Below are 23,339 nucleotides of genomic sequence, written 5' to 3'. Positions count from 1 at the left end.
TAAACTACATGAACATCTGTAGAAACGTGTGTGTGTATATATATATATATACACATATCTTTGTCGAGAGGAAAAAAAATGTAGAGATCTATAATATTCATGAGGTAGGGAAAGGCTTTTTTTAAAACAAAAGGTCTGGCAACAATGACACTGAGGGTGACATGAAGGCTGGGCTTGTCAAGAGCAATATGAAACAAATCAGATACCTTCCCTAAAAATGCAATTTGAGTGCAGTTAAACATGCTTTTTTTAAAAACCTGAAAGTGTTTTTATCCAGAGTAAAAATACACAGAAACTAGAGTCCATTTTTCCAGGATTTCACATGCATACACACATATCCACTCCAATAATCCCCCAACCTACTGGATCCAGGCCCAGATTTGACTGCATCCCATAATAGCGATCGATTTGCAAACACCAAGAAAAGCATAAATTACTAGGTAGAAACCAACATGGCTTTGTGGAGAGTAAATTGTTGGATCAATTTAATTTCCATCTGTGATAGACAGACAGACTCGGCAGATAAGGAGAAAGAGATCGATGCGGAACATCTGAATTTCCTATCCCACGTTATTCCTCATCGATGATACAGAAAGGAACAGAGAAGCTACAGTACTGTTAGGAAACACGCCTTCCTAACTCATCTGACACTGTTGTGTTTGGCTCACTCCTCTTTCCTCTATGTCCCCTCTGCATTCATCTGTGTCATTTGCGCCATATTATTATACACTTACTTGCAAGTTGCTTTGTAATCTTCTTTTATTGATTCTAGCATTTAGTTTTGTCTCCCCAACTAAATTGCATGCTCCTAAGCAGAGGCAGAGATTCTGTCTACTTCTTTTGTGTCTTCCTCAACGTGCTGTTCACGGCTGTGAATGCACTGCGCTGGATGGCTCAGATTCAGCAGCTTTCTTTGCTTGCCTAGGAAAGGCAATTTTGAACTTGATAGTGAATTTCAACAAATGTGACAGGTGGCCACAGACAAAAGTCTCCCCAAACCTGGCCATTACACCTAAGACAGGGATCCAGTCTTATTTAAGTCTTATGCTGGTGTTTTTCAGCAGGGCTACTCTGCTCTTCCATTGAAGTTACTAACATACTGCAATTGCTCCTTCTACTTACTATTAAATGCAAGGACACCCTTTTGACTTCCTTTTGTATAAAACTTGGTTATTTATTTCTGCCCTTCGCCTCATGCCTGCTAACTAGATTTAATACTGAAATCAGAACTGTTCCCATTCTTCCCAAATCCTTGCCTTTTTTCTTTTTCTTCTCCCTCTTTTTTTTTTTTTTTTTTTTTGCCCTAGAACACTTTTTATAAAATCTTAGTAAATATATTTAATGATTCCCACATTATCCTCCAATTTATTCCTAATTTTCCCAAATGGAAAAGAAACCAGTTAAGGACTACTCCTGCAGTCTGAGTTCTGGCTAGAGTCGTCTCCAGACAGTCAGAGAATAAGATTCTCTCCAATAAAGGTTTGTCTCATCTCCCATGAATTCTATTAGTTTTTCTGGTTTTGAGGCAAGACTCAGTGACTTCTAACTAAGGCGATCAATCTTTTGTCTTTCTTTCTGCCCATAAAAGATGGCACAATATTGGCTACTTTCCAGGCATGGAGTATGATAGCTACATTAAAAAAAAAGAGAGAGAGATATAAATTACACGATTTTGCTATAGCCTCAGCTATTTCTGCCTCAAGTTCCTCTCACAAATGTCCCTTAGAATTGATAATACGTTCCAGCTTAATTTCTCAAGTGACTCTAACATTTTGAGAAGTTTCTACTTACATGGTGTACCCATTGACCAGGGCCATCCTACGTTTTATGTTTAATAAAGCTACTTTACATTTATGGAAGTCTATTTCATAAAGTAGAACTCTTCACATTTATGAAAGTGTAGATATTCATTCCTCAAGGAGGTTAATGCCATCTTCATGACAACACAATGGGAGGCAGATTAAGGCTGTCTATCTGCAGGGGATAGGAGCTGTATACTTCAGGTGAGCCTCAGCAGGTTTAGTTAAACCAGTTTCAAAACGGAACACAAAATTCTTTCCCAACATCTCGCTGCTAAAGTTTGGACTAGTAAAGAATTAAGGTCTCTTCCATTCCTAAGAAAGTATTCCGTTAGAACAACGACACACCCTGTTACCACAATAGTCCATTTGGAAAACTATTTCTTTCTGCTGCAAATTACCTTTTTCCTCCATTTGCAACAACTGCAGACAACAGCTTCTTCAACTGAAAAAAAAAATGAAATTTCTAAAAAAAAAAAAAAAAACCCACAAACATTTGAGGAAAAGCTGAAGTAGACCCTAAATTTGAATCGTATACTCGCTTTTAACAATGCCACTTTCTAAAATAATCTGGCATTTACGGACACACAACGACAGATTTTTCCCTCATATTCCAACGTCTGTGCCCTCTCATGAAGTAAAACAGCATAAGTGGGATCCCCAGAACACAGAAGAGGCCCCCTCAAGGAGTGAGCCGGAGAACACTTCCTTCTCCAACAGAAAATTCTAACTCTAATCTATTCTTAACTCTTATGTCACCTCATATCGGTGGTCACTTAATTCCAACTGCTGGAAAACGAAGTAACCAGGGAGTTGCAGTTGGCAGAGAAACCAAAGATGAACTGTTATTGCGGTTAACTTCAGAGAAAGAATTACTCAGACCACATCTAAAACCCTTGCAATCCACCACCCAGGCCAAATTACTCTATACCCAAAGGCTTTCCTTAACTGCTTCCCCCATTTGTTCAAGTTGTGTGTGCGAATGTGTGTGTACCCACACTGCATGGGATTCATGTGAATCCCAGCTCTGCCCCTCAGTAGCAGCGTGATCTTATTACTTAACTCTTAGGGTCTTCATCTTTAACTATAATACTACCTAATTTACAGAATCACTGCAAAGATTTCATTACAAGAGCATTAAGTACTGGTCAGACACCTCTTACACAATTAGTTACGTAAAAGGTATTATTAAACATAAAAAGGACACTTTCAAAAAATGACTAGTATTTTTAATGGACTTTCAGGAAGAAAGGGAGAAAAGGGACATGACTAAATCTGTCCATCCCGGTGGCAGCAGCTAAAATTGTCTGTGTTGAATTAACTGATGATGGGCAAGTGCGTGCTTCTTGAAGCCCTCTGTAATACCCTGGTCCCACTCTCCCAAAAAGCGAGGAAGGTACTGCTGCCATTTCGAGGCTCTCAGGGAGCTGTCATGCTCCAAAGGCAGGAGTGAAAATTACGTCTTTGAAGAAGGAGGGTGGGCAGAATGGGGACTGTGAACTGACCAGCACACTGAGTCTTGAGATATTGATGCCGTGAAGAAAAAGAGAGGGCTCTTGAAGGCAGCAGACTCAAACCAGTCCCATCATTCCTTTCACATTTTGTTTTCTCTTCCTTGATCTCAATCTATATCTTTTACATTTCTTTGCCTCTTTCTGACTTGACAGGATGTAGGACCGAAATATATTTAGTATTACATATAAAACTCCTACCACTCAGTCTTTGTGCTTTAAAAGTGTGAATTAAACACAATATATTTCTTCTAGGAATAAAACAGTTAATGAAGCCATTTCTAAATTAATGCTTTTTAAACAATCAATTTCTCTTCTCCCAAATTAAAAATTTCAGGACTAAAAAAGGTTCTCATCTACACATGACACTTATGAACTTTCCTTCAATCCTTTTATCCACTCCTTTTTAAAAAGCAGCCAACCTTTCATGCTCTTCTACTATCTAAGCCTCACCTAAGAAGTAACCAAGTTTCTCTAATGATTCAATTTTGTGGAAAATCCTGGGATACTTAAGTGATCTAAATGACTTGTCCAAAGTTACACGGCAACCACAAAAACATGAGTTCTCTACATGGGCCACCCATTAAGACACCCTGCCTCTTGAGTGGTTATGAAGCAATCTCATAATCAGGCAAAGCCAGATGACATTTCACACAATTAAAGATTTCTGCGAACTTTACATTCCTCTAATCTCCCTCCTCCCCCATCATTTACCAGTAAATTCACAACCTCCTTCAGAAATTTAAAAATCCTTAAAATCCCTACACATTTTTTCTAACTGAAATTGTAAAGAATTATTACTACCACTGATGTCCATACACTAACTGATGCTTTAAAAAGAGGCTAGCTTTAAATATATTTAGCTTGGATTCTCATTGCCTAACAAAGGAAGTTCTAGTGTTCTACTGATAATCTGGTGGAAGTCCAATAAAATGTTTGCTAAATATACAAGATAAATAAACAATGACCTGTTAAATGTTTGTTACTGAGTACTAACTTTCTAGGGGTGGGGGTGGGCAGAGGTGGAAGGGGATGAACTCAGTTATTTGATGTGCTTGGATCATCTCAACTGTGAAAGATATTTTTGAAGGTCATTCACGTAAGCATCAATTAAATGAGAATCAATAAGGTTTATGGAGTCCCTTCTGTATTCCAGTTACTGATATTTGGAACATAATGAGTTCTCCATAATATGTATTAAATTTCCATTTAATTTTCATTATTGACCTGTAAAATATTGTTTCAAAAAGAAGAATATATACTCTACACCTTCTAGAGGTTCAGAGGTTAATGCACAATTTTTTTTTTAAATGCACGCTATGATAAAGAGATATATGCGGTCCTGTGCTCAGTTGCTCAGAGTCGTGTCTGACTCTTTGTAGCCCGCCAGGCTCCTCTGTCCATGCGGATTCTCCAGGCAAGAACACTAGAGTGGGTTCCCATGCCCTCTTCCAGGATAGGAGCTATAAGTGAGTGTATATCAAGGGAAATCAATGGTTCTTCCTATGATGGATAGGTAAGGGCATGTCATAAAATATATCAGAGAGAGGTGACTTCAGGAACTGGGTCTTGAAAAATGAACAGATCTCACATCTTCCTAATACATATTCCTCTTTACTACCAAGGTAATCTCTTTAAAACCTAAAACTGCTTAAGCTTCTTCCCTGCTAAAATTCTTACATGTATTCGCAATACATAAGAGAAAAAAAATTCAAAAACTTTAGGATGCCATTCAAGGCACTTTGATCTGGCCCCTACCAACACCTGGGTCACACCTTAGCCTTTCAGTTCCACATGTGCCACACCCCGATTGGATGCCCCTGAGTCTTTGCACATGGGATCTGTCTTTATTTTCCCCTAAATTCCTCCACGTTGAGGACATTCCTTTCAGATTCTGAACTATATGAAGGCAGGGCTACTGCCCTGCTTTGCTTCATGGACCTAATCTTTGCTATAGTGTCTCATAGACGTGTTTGTCAAATTAAGAGAAAACGATTTGTCTATAAACTGCAGACGTGCACAAAGAAGAAAGACTACAATAAAAGAAGAAAGATTAGGCCTGCTTCCTCAATGCAGAAACATCTAAAAATAAAGGCTGTAAAGGAAATTATTTACAAAACAGAAAGAGACTCACAGACACAGAAAACAAACTTATGATTACCAAGGGGAGAAAAAGTAGGGGAGAGGTAAATTAGGAGTTGGGATTAACAAATACACACTACTATATATAAAATAGACAACCAACAAGGACCTGTACTATATAGCACAGAGAACTATATTCAATATATTATAACAATCTACAAAGGAAAAGAATCTGAGAAAGAATATGTATATGTATAATTGAATCACTTTGCTATATACCTGAAAAGTTGTAAATCAATTATATTTCAATTTCGAATAAATAAAGTCTTTAGAAATTATTCACAATTAAAAAAAGAAGAAGAATCAAGCAGACAAACCTTTCGTAATAAGAAAAGGAGAGAGAGACACAGTTCCTCGGGTGGGTCTTCCAGCCTAGTGGAAGTCTCAGTTCTCCCTTTAATTTCTGAAGAAATATTTGGAAATGGGAGGGGGTAGATAAGAGGAAGTATTCTGAGGCAGAAATTCATGTTTGGCTTTCTCCTACAAAAAGGAGGAGACGTTTGTGGGGGGTTCCAGGAAGCAAGAAGGAAGCCAAGAAGCTTTTGATGACCTTTCTATACAGGCTGTCTTTCTACCCCACGGTGACACTTGTTTTAGGAATTCATTTTATTTTCTGACACCATGACTTGAGGATCACCAGAGAAGCACATTTGAGAGGCATTAATTTTATATATAATCATCCTGGTACAAAGAAGCAATTGCACAAGGTAACCTGTCAGGTCCCTTCTGGCTCTAAAATTCTGTGACTGCCTAACAATATAGCTTTTATATCAAGGGATATCAGAAGAGTAAATGAAATCCACACTGTAACCTGTTAACCTCAGATAGCCTCTTGCTAGAACTAAAATTAGTCATCATGTGATAAAGGGCCCCTTTGTCATATTCCTCTGCTTTAAGCAGGTAAAGAAACAGCCCATTGTCAACTAGAGAATACCACGAGAGTTTTCTAAAGGCTTAGAACAGTCCTCTTCTTTTTCTCCAAAACACTATTAACTACCAACATACTAAAATAGAATATTTTTATAAATTACATATAGAGTATGCCAGGAAGAACTTAAGAAAGAGAAAACCAATGTAAGAAACAAAATCCTGAAGGAAGGGATACAAAGCCATGTACTTTATAACAAGAAAACACAAAGTAAGACAAAAACCATCCACCTTTTACAAGGAGAGAGGAAAAAACTACTATTCTCTAACAAACCTCCCTCTCCCTATATAAACTGTCCTGCCTCCTTCTTGGGAGCACTGATTTCCCTGGCATTTGTTGTTAGCTTGTGTAATCACAATTCTAAGTACATAATTTGCTGTATTTTTTTCACCAGCACAGTAAAAAAAATCTATATCGCTTCAGTTTTAATGGAGGACTGTTTCATCAACTGGGATGACACAAAACTAGAGTTTTGCAATATTTCTTTTTTCTGCTCTTAAATGGCTATTAGAATAACATAAAGAACCTGGGAAAACTAAGTTCTTCCTTATCTCTCATAAGCATGGAAACATGTGGCAAAACACTCATCCTCTCCCTCTGGGTTTCAGTCTGTCCATTCTCAATAGGACATTACACGATACGGCATTGAGTTCCCTGCAAAACTCGGGTAACCAGCCATCCACGGGAAGTGGTCGTTAACTCTGTCACTTTATTAATGGAGCCATCGACATATTTTTGCTGAGTCTGTATCCATCCCCCTAAACCCAGTACTGAGCAGGCAGAGAAATTAAATCTCTCCCAATACTTTTGGCAGATTCAAAATAATACTTGGAATACAAAGCTTTTTACATATTTTCAATCATGCCTTTTAATCTATATTATTTTCCATCTGAAGACCCATACCTTCAGATCTCATTTTGTATTGGTTAACATGGATTTTAAAATATATCTTTGACATAGCAAAAAAATAAAAAATAAAAAAATAAAATATATCTTCAACATAGCAAGACACATAGATTTTTAAAAGGTTGCTATTAAAAAAAATTGCTATGTTGAGGCTCCTTACAGATAAAGTAACTTACTTAACCAAAGAAAAATATACAACAAGAGAGTAGATAGGTACAATCCCCTCTATTTCTTATCCTACACATTCCACTAGTTCTATTATTAAAGTTTCTTTTAAAGAGCTACTTTCTCTTTCTGCTTAACAGGAGGATTAGGTTCAAAGCATCATATCTCGAGGATTAAAATAAGGATCTGTTTGAGCTCAAGACCAAAATTTGTTCACAAGTGATTAGCCAGAAAATATAGGGCACTGAAATTCAAGGGGGGAGAAAAATCACCTACCCATTTGAGAGGATATCTATTCATGCCAGGAGACTATTCGCCATTGCAGAGGGGAAGACCCCTGCTCAAGTAGGAAACCTGCCAACACGTCAGACCAGAGGCTTGCACTGCTTCATTAACTAGCACCAAACTCTCACAAATGAAAGCAGGGATAATTGTATCTGACCTTTCTGGCCTAAGATGAACTTCAGTGACTCTCTACTGATTCAGGGATTGAGTGAACCAAAGGTCACAACCAGGATCATCTAAACCTCTTGATTGTGAATACTTTAGTTTACAGAATGTAAAGATCCTATACTGGTCATTGTCAAGATTGCTAACTTTCTACGGTGTGTTTTCAATTAAGTAAATAAAATGCGGTAATTAAATCAAGATTGTGTAATATGTTTTTGATTTGTAATCTCATTTAAATTAATTAACTGACTCAATCCTTGTTTCGGTTTTAAACCATCCTAGTTAGGGAAAGAGTCCCTGGGAGAAATCCAGTTTTCTATCTTTAAAAACAAGGAAAAGCAATCTGGCATACTTTAAAACTGAAAAAAAAAAAAAAAGAAAAAAGATGCACCAGCAAAATATAAATACAGAGGCAAGGGTGTTAGTGTAGAAGAAGGAGGAGTTTTATGGCATGGTTTTGACTAAAAAAAATAGATCTCACACTAGAGAGAAATAAACCAAAACATTATTTATTCAAAACATTTCTTTTCCAATTTTATGAAGATTGCATGTTTGTTGGAAGCAAAACATTTCCAGCTGTATTTTAAGTTTCTGAGGAGAGTTGTAAGATTTATAATCTTTCATAAATGCTGCCCATATCTTATAATATTAGAAGAACACGCCACTGCGTACTTTAGAAAACAATTTGCCAATGCACTCTGCCACATGAAAACAATGAAGCCCTTTCCAAAACTCCACCAGATCCAGGAGGAAAAGATGAGATGAATGTTCTGTCTTTCCCATCTGGGAAACATTGTGGATTTCAGCTATACTATGTAATATACTTTTTTCCCCCCTTGGAAACCACGAAACCTGCATTTTATAGCAAGGTATGTAGTGCAAAGAGAATGCTGGTGAAATATGAATCTGAAAATGAAAACCAGAATGTCATCAGACTCAAGAGCATAATTGTGGAGGCAAATTGAAAAATCAATGCAAAATTTCAACATAAACCAAATGCAACATTTGTGATCCTATTGGTCTGAAAAGTTCTCTTAAAAGGAAACCAGGGCACAAAACAAATGCCCTTAACCATCAATGTCCTGAATAGCACTGGTTACTCTGCCTGGCACAGTAATTCATTATATGCTTTATTTTCTCCTGGGGTCTTTATGCGTCATTCTAAGTCCCACACATAGCACACTCTGGGTACATCTGGCCCATCTGTGTTATAACATTTCTTGTTGTTTAGTTGCTAAGTCGTGTCCGACTCTGCGACCCCATGGACTGTAGCCCGCCAGGCTCCTCCGTCTGTAGGATTTCCCAGGCAAGAATACTGTATTGGGTTGCCATTTCTTCCTCCAGGGGATCTTCCCAACCCAGGGATCGAACCCCCCTCTCCTGCGTCTCCTGCATTGGCAGGAGGATTCTTTACTACTGAGCCACCTGGGAAGCCCTATATCATTTTTTGTATTTCTCCCAAACTTAAAACAGTATTGTTTATCTAGATTAAAACCAGACATAAGACTTTCTAATATTTTGCTGGCAATCTTTCTTCTCAGGGAAGAGGACATGTTTTCTCACAACTCTTTGGAGAGTCAGAACTCCTGGGTTCCACTCAGTAACCACCAATACCTGTGCTTTGACCCTAAGCAAACCACTTCAGGCCTGAATCACTTTGCATCTTGCTAATCACTTAAACCTGAATTTAAAAAAGGTAAGAGCTTTTAGCCTTAGTCATTTTCAACAGGAATAAGAGGGAAAAAATTAACTTTATACAACAGTGAAAATATGCATAAATATTTATGCGGAAATACCCTTTTTTTAAAAAAATATACTTTAAGGTTTAATTTCCCACACTCACCTCCACCCCACCCCACAAAAAAAGCACCTAGCTATTTGTCCTCTGTTTTCACTCTATACTTCCCCTTGAAAACACCAACAACACAGGTAAAGTTCTGTGTTAGTAGTGTTCAGGTCTCCTGCTGGAGTGTAAAATTCATGGGGTTGAGATTCATATTGGCCTTATTCACTGTCTGGCATACAGGAGATGTCCAATCAATATGTGATGAAAAAAGGACCGCTCTTTACAGTGAACTGGACCTTGATGGCTGATAGCTCTTAAAATATTCTCATCTTTCTCAAATTATAATTGGCAGTCGTCAATCATAATTTTTACTTGTTTGGTTATTATCTACATATAGTGTATTTTTTAGTGTCTGCAAACTCTCCACAAATACAAACAAATGACACAGTCAATGACCAAAGAGTCATATTCTTATTTTTTCCCGTGCTCATTTTATCACTGGCGTATGTTCTTAAAGAGAAATGATTCACTGCAACAGATTTCTCCATTGTTGAAGGTAAAGTATAATTTGCCCAGTCATTAAAATGTTTATATTTAAATAATTACACGAGTTTAGAGAAAAGAAATTAGTGGGGTTTTTTAACATATCCTACTAGTTGTACGTCATTAGTAAGTTTTCCTTGCTTTATTATTAAATCATGGCTCTTAAGTCTATGATGATGTATTCATATAAAAATAAATTTATATGTTTAATCAAAGGTGCATAATAATTAGCAGAATAATAGAGTAAGACAAAAGTGATATACTTTCTACCAAGGTACAGTAGATTTGTACCTTGAATCAGACATTCATACTACTTCTGTTTGTAAAATAACTTTATCATAATATTGGAGGAAGAAAAATCAGAGAAGTCACTTGATGAAACAGGAAGTTTGTTGATGTGGCAGATAATGGTATTAAATGTCCTAACAGTTCCTTGATGAGTGGTTCAAAGAACTTATGTCCCCTTCTTTTCAGACAAAAGTTAATTTACCAGGAATAAAACTACTTGAATAATACCATCATGTGAACTAACATTTTTCTTAAAGGATAAAATGAGGAAACAAATGAGGAGTTCTTCCTCTTGCAAATGAAAATGTGCATGAGAGGAAAGTAACTAAATTTTTTTGATAAAATAAAAGCCAAAAAATGCCCAATGAATATGATTTTCCTTCTTTTTTTCAAGACAAGGTCAGAACTATTCTAATAAGGGGAATAATATGTTTGAAAGAACTCTGAAAAGTTTATAACCCAACAGAAATATGATTTGTTATAATTTTATGGGGCAATATTACTTCAAATGATCTTTTTAAGAGGAAAGCTAAAAATGCAGGTAAATTTAACCAAGAATAATAAAAAGCCTATTACAGCAGCCTACCATGGAATCCACTATTCATTACTATGGTTATTTAGAAAATGAGAAAAAATGATGAGCATGCCCACGTGCTTAATCAATTTAAAGAAGGGAATCAGGAGTATAAGGACACAGAACTCTCGACCATGTGCTCAGAATTCCTTCCATTTTGTCATTTTACTCAGTTTATCTTTAATGGAGATTCAAATGGACTCCTTATGATTCAAAAATCTCTAAGCTAAAGAATATGGAAAAGAACAAGTTTCTGCATAATGTCCCATCCATATGTCTTAGGCCTATATGGTATCAAACCTATGTAATTTCATACATCAAATGCCTTCCAGATGTGACAAAATTTTAACACAGACCAACATCAAGTTTTTCACTGCAGTCTCATCTCTCATGCTCACAAAGATTACTTTCACTGCACATAACACATGGCTAATGTTCAATTTTCCAAATTGATTATTATGCTGCCATTTCAAAACTGACATTGCCATCCAATCAAAAAACAAATTACAAACTCTGCTACATACCCAAACCTCCAAGAAGCAAAAATCACAAAAGAACCAAGAAACCACATCATTATCTTCAAGTTGTAGACACTGCTTGATTCCAGGAGGAATTGAACTTTTCCTAGTCCATTCTTAATATCTCCAAAAGATGGAGAGGGAGAAGGTGCCTATAATTTTTTGTGAGAGCTACTAACTGGCATCGGAACAACTGAGCCTGTCACCTGTTGTTTTGGGTTTTAAAGACTGGCTCTAATTAGAAAAGATCAAATACTTCCTGACATTTACAGTATGTTAACATTTGAAAATTAACCAAGATTATTCATAGAGAATTTTCAAAAGCATCTAACAATAACACTATGATGAAAAGATACAAGCTAAATTTTCCAGTAGGATAAAAAAAAAATTTAGTTAACTCAATGCCAGTAAGAAAACCTAGTATGATAAGGCTTTGGATAATATCCTGCAAACTTAATCCCTCTCACAAGATCAATGCTTTGAACTCACCTCAATTCCATCCCCCGAACCCACCTCCAAAGTCAGAATTGCCATGTAATGGTAATGTGTCCTTGGAGACACCCCTCACTCTGTTCCTGCAAATTACATTTCCCAGCTTGGTGGACAACTGGCTTCAAGTTAGAGGCACTGGTGGGAGCTGGGAAATGCAGAAAGTGGAAAGAAAGAAGAAGGGGAGGTATCTCTCTCCTTCTCTCTGTTTTAACAAGTAACTCCAAGCAATGGCTGTCTCATTTGTTTTCTAGCTTTCACAGTGTGGGTCACTCTCTCTGTGGTCTCAAGGACTCTGGCAATAACACAGCTTCCTTGTATCCCTCCAGCCTTAGTTGCAGTAGTGGGTTAGTACAGATGCTAATGCCTGGGTTGCCTCTGCCATCTGGCTTTTCACCTATTCTAACATCATTATAACTGGTCTCCCCTATCTTATTCTTTCCACTGGACTCTGGTAGGAGCCGTATTATTCTGGATCCTGACTGATACATGTGTTTTTTGACATATTCATTGCTTTAAAATAGATGTCAGGTAATGGAGTCATCAGTCTTGGATTAAATATAATAACATTTAGAATATTAATACATTTCAGGTATTTGTTATGATTCTCATTTTAAAAAGTGACAAAGTACTGTCACCATTCAGTACTAAGTATGAAATGCTATACTCCAAAGTCTTTTATAATGCATGATATTAACACATAAAGATAATCAACATTAAACAAGATTAATTTAACTAATTAGACTTTCAATGCCAAGCTCTAAATCCATCTCTTCCAGGAGATCTCATATTCCCACTCACCCATCCAGGTCCCATCCAGGTGTACCATCTCGGAGTTAGTCTTCCTCTTACCATCTCAGAGTTAGTCTTTCTATCCAACTTTTAACAAATAACATGATAACTGGGTTTTTCCTTGTGTATGTGACTTTCCTACAAACATGACTGTCTGCTCCTTGACTAAATCAATTTATGAGCCTGATTATTTTTATAGAACATTGCACATTTATTTGTCTCATGACACAAACAACTCTGACTTGCTTATCAATTATCTGAATAGCAAAGAGTATCATGTGGAGATAATGAAAAAATTGTCTTAACAACAGACTGACATATATCAACATAAGAAATATATACTTGAATGGTGGCTCAGACAGTAAAGAATCCACCTGCAATGGAGGAAACCAAAGTTCGATCCCTGGGTTGGGAAGACCCCCTGAAGAAGGAAATGGCAACCCACTCCAGTATTCTTGCCTGGAGAATTCCATGGGCAGAGGAGCCTGATGGTTACAGTTCATGGGGTCGCAAAGAGTTGGATATGACTGAGCAACTAACAATTTCACTCTCATACTTAAAAAGAGAAATAATTTCAACATTACTCTTTCTCCCTCACTTGATATCCAGCATTTTCACATCAGTCATAAAATAAGGACATGCACAGGTATTTTGTTCAATCAGGACTGCATAATCTATGAGGCTTTACTGGAACACTCCACAAATAGGAGAAAACAAAAATGGTTATGTTTGTATGCACAGGGAAGTATATGCCTACTTCTCACAATATCAAAATATCAAACTCACAATATCAAAACTTTGCAATCATAAAGGCAAACAGGATGGATATGCTTGATGTGTTACAGTGTGTTACATAACACCCCACTAGAGGGACATGATTACAGGAAACATAAAGCATTAATCCACATGTTGCCGATTTCTTCTGATGAAACTAGTAACAGGATGACACTGGTACTCAGCTGCCAGCACTGCACTGTAATACCATGCCCTTCTGCTTCCTCTCGATCATTCTGAACTCTCCCACTGCTCCCCACCAAAGTTTTACCTTCATGTTTCTCTTGTTTTAATTAATTCTTTTGTTTAATTAATTGGAACATCGTCGCTTTACACTGTTACGTTAGTTCCTACTGTACAGCAAAGTGAGTCAGCTATACGAATCGATATACCCCTGTTTTTTGGATTTCCTTTCCATTTAGGTCGCCACATAGCACTGAGCAGAATTACCTGTGAAATACAGTAAGTGCTCATTTATTTTCATGTTCCTTAAACATTATTGTCCTGGTTTGTGATAGTTACCACAAAACAACATATGGAGAGCTCATCAACTGAAAATCATTATTTATTACATTTGTCTAAACCTGAGCCTGAAATCTATTTAGTCAATCTTTGTCATTTGAGGCAAAATCTGTAAATTTAATTCAATAAATTTTATTGAAAAAAAGAAAATGAGTTATCGTCTAAATAGGCATAAAATGAGCATGAAGCAAGCTGAATAATAAATTCCACTTTTTCATTTTCCTATTCCTTCCCTTTATTTCAAATGAGAAAATTCTAGTACAAGGAATAAGCCAAAAGGCAACCTCCATAACATGACAGTAGACATACTGCATAGATGTTGAAAACTACAAGAATAATGTTGAGACCACGAGCTAGAAACAGTCCTTGAAATTCTCTGGAAAACATGGATGAGGGGCAGGAAGCCTAATGCCAAATATAAATGAATCTAAATGTTAAACAGCTTTTATTTATTTATTTATTTTTTATTGAAGGATAATTGCTTTACAGAATTTTGCTGTTCTCTGTCAAACCTCAACATGAATCAGCCACAGGTATACATATATCCCCTCCTTTTTGAACCTCCCTCCCATCTCCCTCCCCATCTCACCCCTCTAGGTTGAACAGAGCCCCTGTTTGAGTTTCCTGAGCCATTCAGCAAAGTCCAGTTGGCTATCTATTTTAAATAAAGTAATGCAAGTTTCTACACTACTCTTTCCATACATCTCACCCTCTCTTCCCCTCTCCTCATGTCCATAAGTCTTTTCTCTATGTCTGTTTCTCGATTGTTGCCCTGTAAATAAATTTTTCTTTTTTTTTAACTACATAGATATTCTGTAGTTAAACTTTCATTGTAAGTTGCAATCCAAAAAAAGAAAAAATTATCCCCAATTTTTCCAATGTACTCTATATGTGGATTCTGTGACTTAAGAATCATCACATAGGAATCTATAACTCAGAGCCAAGAAAAAACAAATGAAATTGAGCTGACTACTTTATGCCAAGCAGATAACTGAAATTATGATCGATGTATTAATAATTGGCCCATAAATAGGTGTAAAGAGGTGCCAGCCTACAAACGGGCTGATAGAGCAAGAACTAATCTCCACCTTCAAACAATGTATCTGAAGATCTAATTGGAAGCCAATAAACAGAATATCTCCATCCAGTTACAAATGTCACAGCAGATAATAATGGAACAAAATAATACTGAAATAGTTTATAAGGAAACAATTTTTTAATGCTAGAAGGGGGCTGTGTCACCTCAATCCAGCATGTGTGTGTTCTTTCTCTCTCTCTCATGGAAAGAGTAAATCTCTTAGCGTGACATCCTCTAGGTTCCTTTATAAAGTGCTCCACCCGACCCGGATGGAAATCTTCAGTCTTGGCATGTCAGCTGGAAATGCTGCTGACAGAGTGCTAACTGTGGTGTCTCTCTACCCAAGACGTGAACTGAAACCACTGATTTACTTTATTGGACCATTCAACTCCCAGAAGAGGAGGACTTCTGCTACAACTAACCTAAGCAGAACTAAAACCAGCTAACAAAGACAGACAGCAAGGTTGAAACCAACTTACCAAGACTGACAGCAAAGCTCTGCTGTCTGCCTGAGAGGAGCAGAGCCCCTCTCCCTCCCATGACACCGGTAAAGAAATGAAAGAAAGAAAGCGGGCTTAAAAGAAAATGATGCCTGTCATTTTACATCTTGTTGACAAAATATCCAATTTCTTACCAAACTGTATATTTAAGGAATACTTTAGTAAAGTAAAAACGGGATTTTAAAAAGTCTAGCTAATTTTGCAAGGATGTGAAACAGAAATAATCTCTAAGAAAACGATAATTTCTGGACTTTGCTTGACAATATAAACTATAAAAATGAGAAGACTTTCATTGGGCTGCTGCCTCACTGGTTGAACTTTATTTTCTATTCCCCTGTTCACATGAATTCATTTTCAGCTTAACATTCATCAAGTATTAAGACACAACAAGAGGTACAGTGATGATGAGATAGTCCCAAGGCCATTACTCTTCCCATGAGACGCACAGGGAGGATCTATGATAAGGGAAAGATGACTTCATTTATGTGGGTTAGAGGGAAGAACTAGGAACTTACTCTAGAACTTTGAAAATCAAAGAGAGAGCTTCAAAACATCACATATTTGTATTATGCCTAACTTCTCATTTTTCCCATTAGAAAGCAAGGTCTGATAACTGGGGGATATTCCTGAGTTTTCAGCTCCTGGTTGGGAAAAGAGATTCCTATTCACAGGCGGAAATCCTACCACTCCTGACCCTCCCCAATACCAGTACAGAGGACACTTACAGAGCTAAACCAAAATAGGCCACTTTAATCACTAGGCAAACAATAATAATTAAGAACATCACATTAATTGTGTCTCTTTCCCAGAGGGTGTGTCCTCCAAGGCTCTTTGAAATCAGATTGGAAGATGAGTAGCAATTTGAAACTAGATTAGAAGATGAGTAGCAATTTTACTCCCAAATCTCCTATTCCCATTAAAAAATAGGGCTGAAATTCCTTAGACCCACCCTCAAAACTATAGAATCTATGAGTAAAAACTCTAAGAAAAGTCAGAACACTTAGATCAGTTCTTCGTTAGGTAGTATATCTAACCATAGAAATTTTGATCCTTGGCTTCTTAACTGATTCAAAGTTTGCTAGCAATCCCATGGAACTTAGGCAGTTTAAGAATTTGTAAAGAGCTATGAAATGTTTAAGTGCATTATTTAATTCAGAATTATAAATGTAAGTTTTTATTAGTCTTTCACTGATGATGGAGATGACTGATAATCTGGGCCCGGTCAATCAAGAATTTGTAAAAAACCCATGTCACATGGGTTGGAACAACTAGCTATTGACAGTGAGGCTCTTTCTTACCTTCCATTTGTACTAAGTGATAAAGATAGCAACAATGCCTTACAATTTTCACAGCACTTTCACCTACATTGTTATGCAATCTGAAAAGAGGTTTTCTTTATTCTCAATCTTTCCAATGGCCAGTAAAGAATGTAGCTAGATAACTTGCAGAGTAACAGGAAACCTGAATTCTTCTTTGCAGTTGCCCTACTGACTTTTTTTGTGACCTCTGGGATGTTACTTACCCTCTCTTTGCCTCATTCGCCTATTTCAAACAAGCTATAATAAAACTTTTTTATCCTAGTCCACTGGGTATCACAACAATGAATTTGATAGGATGTCTCCAAAATACTTTCATGTCTATGGGGAGAGCTGCCACAAAAATAAAGACATTGTTGTGATTATTCTAATTGAGTTATTTGTAAATGGAGCTTCTTGATGGAGCCCAGCCTTCAGATATAGAAAAGAAAATTCTGCCAGTCCTCTGGGGTGCAATTGCCTCTTGGCAATTATACCCATAACCACATTTCCTTATTACTGTTATAAAAGACTATGGTTTAAGGGGAAGCAAAGGGGAAGTTTAAGAAAAAATATGCTGTTTCTTTTCAATGGAAGATGCTGAAGTTGCAAATTTGGAACCCAAGGCTATCGGCAAACTCTCACAGAACATATGTTCCACATTAGTGGAGTGATTGTCAGTCATGTCAGAAAAGCAGAGGTGTCCCTGAGGCTGCAGCTTTTCAGCAAATTTTGGAAATAGTTTAGGGGGGAAAAAAAAGGCAAAATTACAAAGGTAACCTGGGCCTAACTCTAGGAATGCTACAAAAACATAACCAAAAAAAAGAGGTTCAAGGCTATCCTTACCAAAAGAGATAGCGTATCAGAAGACACAGGAAAATTAAACAGAGCTTACTTAGTAAGGAAATGCTATGGACAATTTCACACGAAAAGCCAAAAGAGAATACTGGGGTTACGTTGAACTTCCCTTGAATTTACAGACAGAACACGTGGTGTTCCCTTGATTAAATGACAACAGCCATTAGAATCAGCAAGTACCTCAGTTTGAGGCACTGTAAGAGCTCCATATTCCCCTGACAGAATCTTTTCAAATTATAGAAAACCACTTGGAATTTTGAAATGTTAGCAACATGAACTTTGTTTCAGTGAGAGGTGTTTCTAGGCTCATCACACTATAACTCTGTAGAACATCACATGTGGGCTACAGGAGGTAAGCTAGCTAGGATTGTTCTATATACAACCTGTGGTGGCCCTGTATGTCAGGAGAAAAAACTTTAAAAACCTTAAAATCGAGGGTTCAAACAAGAGAGATTAATTCAGATAAAATTCCTTATTAGTATTTTTAAAATGTCAATCTTCTGAAACGCACTTGTTGTTGTTGGTTTGCATACAATCTGCAGATTCAGATTAAGATCTAGGTCTTCCAAAAGATCAACCGAAGGAAACACGTGGGACAATTTGCTGTTTGGTGACAATAAATGCTACCTGCCTTATCTTCATTTCAAAATCAGTGACACCTTCAGTCCACAAGTTAGTGAGCATCAGAATCATTAGTTATGCTTGTTAAAAATTCAGATTCCCAGACCTCACTCCCAATGGCTGTGATTCATAGAGCAGTGCTGGGGCCAAGAACGTGGCACTTTCAACCGGCACCCCAGGTAAACTCTCGTGCACTGTTCTCCGACTGCTTACCAGGATGGTTCTTTGCAAACTGGAAAGCAAAAGTAGCTTGTGACTATAGAGTCCTAAAAACACAAACAAAATTGCAGTCCTCAAGCCAAGACCAATTTCCATTTTACTCTCTCTCCCTGCCACGAGATGCACCAGAAGACAGCCACAGCCAAAAATCACATGTGTATAGTGAATCCTAAAAAGCAAACTACATCCAAATCCACACTGAACCATTCTGAACTCTATCACACTTCACAGAGCTTTAAATAGAATTCTACCAGAAACATCATACCCTGACTGGCCAAGGGATTCTTTGGGTTCTGTTGCTTTATCCAAGTGATCCACAGTGACCCCAGGTTCCACGCTCTGCATGTTCAGTTGTACACTCTTCTCCAAGTTGAGCACCGAAACAGAAGGATTTAAAAGAAAACACAAATATTGGCATAGGTGACTTGAGGTTGCTTGACCTTTCCAAAGGAAGATTTTTGGCAATGGTGTCTTGGCAGCTCCCTGGAAGGAAAGGCCAGGACACAAAGAGGAAGACAGGAAGCCGGGAACTGGCCATGTGTCCTTGGCAGGCGGCAGTGCAGCAGGGTGAACCACCTCGTCCCTGCCAAACCAGAAACAGTGGGGAAAGCCCAGCTAATTGGCAAGTCACAGCCGGCTACACTGTACATCCTTCACTATAAATGCCTGATAAAATTAAATGGTATGCCAGACCCTAATCTACTTAAACAGGATCCAACTTTACTTTCGGAAACTTAATTTGCTCCTGCTTGTGCTTCCTCGAGAAAGTGGTGAAGCAGTATCTTAGGATGGTTGACGGGCTGGAGAGATAAAACCAAGTAAAAATGTACTGGAGTCTAGGACATTTGGCTTTTTGAAAGGGCCATATATATTTGTGCTTTCAGTTTTAACTAACAAGCATTCTACTTGCTCATTTATTTTTATTCAGATGAAACTGTGAAGTCGACATTGCGTGTTGAGGATGGACCTCAGCACATGGGAAGGCAACAGGTATTTTAAAAAAGGACTTAACAAAACCTGCTAAGATATCCCCGGAGACCACAGAGCTGCACCAGTTTGCAGCAGGCTATTGTTTTTACTTACATATTAGTTGGCACAAACATATTTTCTAATATAATCTGTGTGTTCTAGCATAATATCACCATTTTCTGAGTCTTTTACTGCTCAACTGGGGAGTCACACAGAGAGAACAGGTATGGAGGGAACTGAACAAATAAACCTCACTGCTGCAGTTAACAGGGTGGATTCTGGGCCCTGGAGCTAGAGGCATAATTTTACCCCAAGGGAACGTCTGAAGGCTTCGTAAGAGCAATTAAAGGGGTATGCTCAGAGGCTGGGCCCTTTTCCTTTTATTTTCTGTGAAATTGTTCATAACTTCAAAATCCACACAAAACTTTCAAAGTAGCTTCAAAGTAGCTTTCAGTACAGTAGCCAGTGGTGAAGTGGGATGGGGAAAAAAAAAAAAAAAACGTATTTCCATCATAATTAGGAGAGGAGAGAGATTACAAATAAACATAATCCATTGTTTTCTACCAGATATTTCTTAAGGTCTACAGATAATTCATCCTTAAAGCAACCCAGAACCACAGTCTGACAATCTGTTTCACTGAAGTCACATGCTGAGGGGTAAAAGGCAAGGGGAAAACTTAACACTGCCTGACAATCATTTAAATTAAGCAAATAATAATCTTTATACCCAATACCAACCTCTCAGAATCAATAAGTATAGAAAGTATAGATGTGTCCTAATTCTAAAATCACTGTTTCTATAAATGACAACTTGCCTTGACCTTCTCAAACTCTACCTAATTGACTTTGGACACTAAGTATCCCAACTTCTAAAAATTCTCCTTCCCTTTTTTTCCAGGGAGCCGATCCTTCCTAGTTCCAAGCCTGTCTTTTGGGAGTGTCTTTCCAATCGCTATGGCTGTCTCCTCATTTGTAGGGTCCCTGCAAGTTGATGATCTGTAAGACAACCAAGCAAGTGGCCTTCCATCTTGTCTTTATTGGTTCCCCCTGAACAAACTCAACCAGCTCCATGTTTACAAATATTACCCATTTGTGAGGGATTCTAAATCTCTATTTCTAGTCCTAACCTCTCTATGCAACTGTAAAATTCCCCCTGATGTTGCCTAGAGCATGACTCATGCACACTCTCAGCAACCCCTCTTCCATACCTCAATTAACGGCATCCATACCCACTCAGTGGCCCAAGCTGAAAACTCAGACATCTGGAAACCCCATCTCCCTAAAGCCTTACATTCAATTTTGGGGCTAGACTCTATCTCTTAAGTCCACCCCATTGTCTCCTTTGGAAAACGCTGCTAAAAATACCTCATTGAGCCTTCATGTCTCATATGACGATAGCTTCAGCCTCCTCAGACCATTAGGATTTATTATTCACAATGAAAGCAGACTCCATCCTCTGCACTGCCAACCAGGAGTCACAACACTTCAAACTTTAAAACATTTGAATGATTCCTTATTACCCTGAACAATCAATGATCTGCTCATCATCACCTGGCCCCAACCCAGTCTCATCACCCACTGCAATCAAAAGACAACCTTCTTTCACCCCTTTCCCCATCTACGCCCGATTTCCCAATATGTCAACTCCAGCACACTCTGGAAATTCCTAGAATATGTTGTGCAATTTCAGGTCTCTATGATTCTGCCCACGTGGTTTCTCTTTCTAAAATATCCCTTCTTCAAAGCTATGAACTCCTAATTCATTCTTCAAAGGCTTTGAACTCTATCTTTTCTTAGCCTTACTTTCTCCCTGCTCAGAAGGCCACCCCCAAGGCCCACCACTCCTTGCTATTATCTCTAATACATGGCTTGAATACTGCATTATAGTTGGTGGCACATATGCTGCTTCGCTGCAGAAAACTGTGACCTCTTTGACTGTGACAAGATTCCCATGTATCAACCCTTGAGCTCAATCTACAATAGAGACCAAAACACCATTTGTTCCTCTCTTTGTGCAGCTTATAATTTAATCCACGTTGTGCTGACTTCATCCCCTACTGACAGATAAAAAGGGTTCTTTTTAAAATTGATAAATAAACAGTATCCCCAATTATTATACTTTGAAAATAAAATTGACATAATACAGACATATATTTCACTGTGACACATTGTTTTGTTTGATTTCTGTTTTTAATGAATAAAACACCTGACAGAATAAGAGCCATTGTAAATGCCTTGTTTAACTGTGATAAGCAGAATGCACAAAGGTGATATGATAACAAAACAGCTATGGAAGCATGAAACAAAACTATAAAATAATGATACCACAGCTCTATAATTCTCTGACTTCCACCATCTCTCAGAATAGCTGAAAGGGATCTGTTGAGCTTTGGAAGCCAAACAGTCAAATATGACTTCAGATTGAAAACTACTTTATGGTCACACCCACAGATTGAATGGTGATGGAGCCAGATTAAATGAGGGATTCAAAAAGAGTCCTGAGGGGAAAACATTATAAGAATGGTTTTCTATTAAGGAAATCCATCATTAAGAGGAAAAGCTAAGTTTTAAAAACCATAACAAAGGCAAAATTTCTAAGTGGTAAGACATGAAAATACAACTTGAAAATCTTTCGTCTTTAAAAAAAAAAAACTATTCATATGTATGGCATTTATATGGTGCTCTCTAATCTATCTGAGAAACATATAAGCAAATCTATGCAAAGAGATATCCTGAAATGTGATATCATATTCCTTATGAAAAAAAAAAACCCTTCCTTTTTCACAATGTCAATTAAAACCAAATTTAGCTTTAAAACTCCATGACCTCTACCATTTTATCAGGTTAGTTGAAAAGGATCTATTGACTAGCTTTGTGAGCTGAACAGTTGAATGCTACTTTAGATAGAAAATTATTTCTTTCACTCTATAAGAATAATTATCACGGCGATTACACAATTATTATAATTATATCTGTAAGAACTGTTATTGGGAATTTATCTCTTGAAACAGTCTCATGCCTTGCAGGGGACATTTATCTTTTTTAATGATCACCAACACAAGTGTCTTTTCTTGTAGCTATATAAGTGATTTTACCTCTTTCTATTAATATCCTCTCGCAGGCTTTAGAAGCCAAAGGAGACAGCCCCCACATTTTTCTCCTTAAAGACATTGTTTCAGTTAAGCCAGGCCTGTGGCAGTTTTTGAGACAGAAAGCTTACACTTCCCCTTCATGGCAACACAACCTTCACCATGTGCTTTCCTAAATGGATGGAAAACCCCCCAAAAAAGCCCCTCCAATCTGTGTTTCATAAACTGTACTCCAAGAGAAGTAGCAATAAAGTTTATTACAGACCTAAAGTATCTGCATAAACCCGGTTAATTGAAAAGTGGGTGGAGAAGGCTGCCAAATTAAATGTTTACATTAGCACAGCTGTATTGTAAAAACATTCTGCCCCCTGTGCTTTGTAATTATAAGATATTTCTGGACTGTGTATCTCTACAAAGTTTATCTGCACTGCCAAGAGTGTCTTGGCACGGAGAGGCTGCAGCTCTTGGCAGCCAGGAGCCCTGCGCGCGGGCAGGATCTAAAATGGCTGCCAAGCGGCCTCCT

At 37.7% G+C, this 23,339-nt stretch overlaps 1 protein-coding gene across 8 annotated transcripts in view; it reads right to left on the bottom strand.

The window, feature by feature from the left end:
• The window catches only part of NFIB (nuclear factor I B), a 244,686-nt gene that overhangs the window by 107,615 nt on the left and 113,732 nt on the right, over positions 1-23,339 (bottom strand). The window lies entirely within an intron of this gene.

Source organism: Muntiacus reevesi, chromosome 17, assembly GCF_963930625.1.
Source record: "Muntiacus reevesi chromosome 17, mMunRee1.1, whole genome shotgun sequence".
In the NCBI taxonomy this organism is placed as follows: Eukaryota; Metazoa; Chordata; class Mammalia; order Artiodactyla; family Cervidae; genus Muntiacus; species Muntiacus reevesi.
This window is presented reverse-complemented; position numbering and strand designations above follow the sequence as displayed.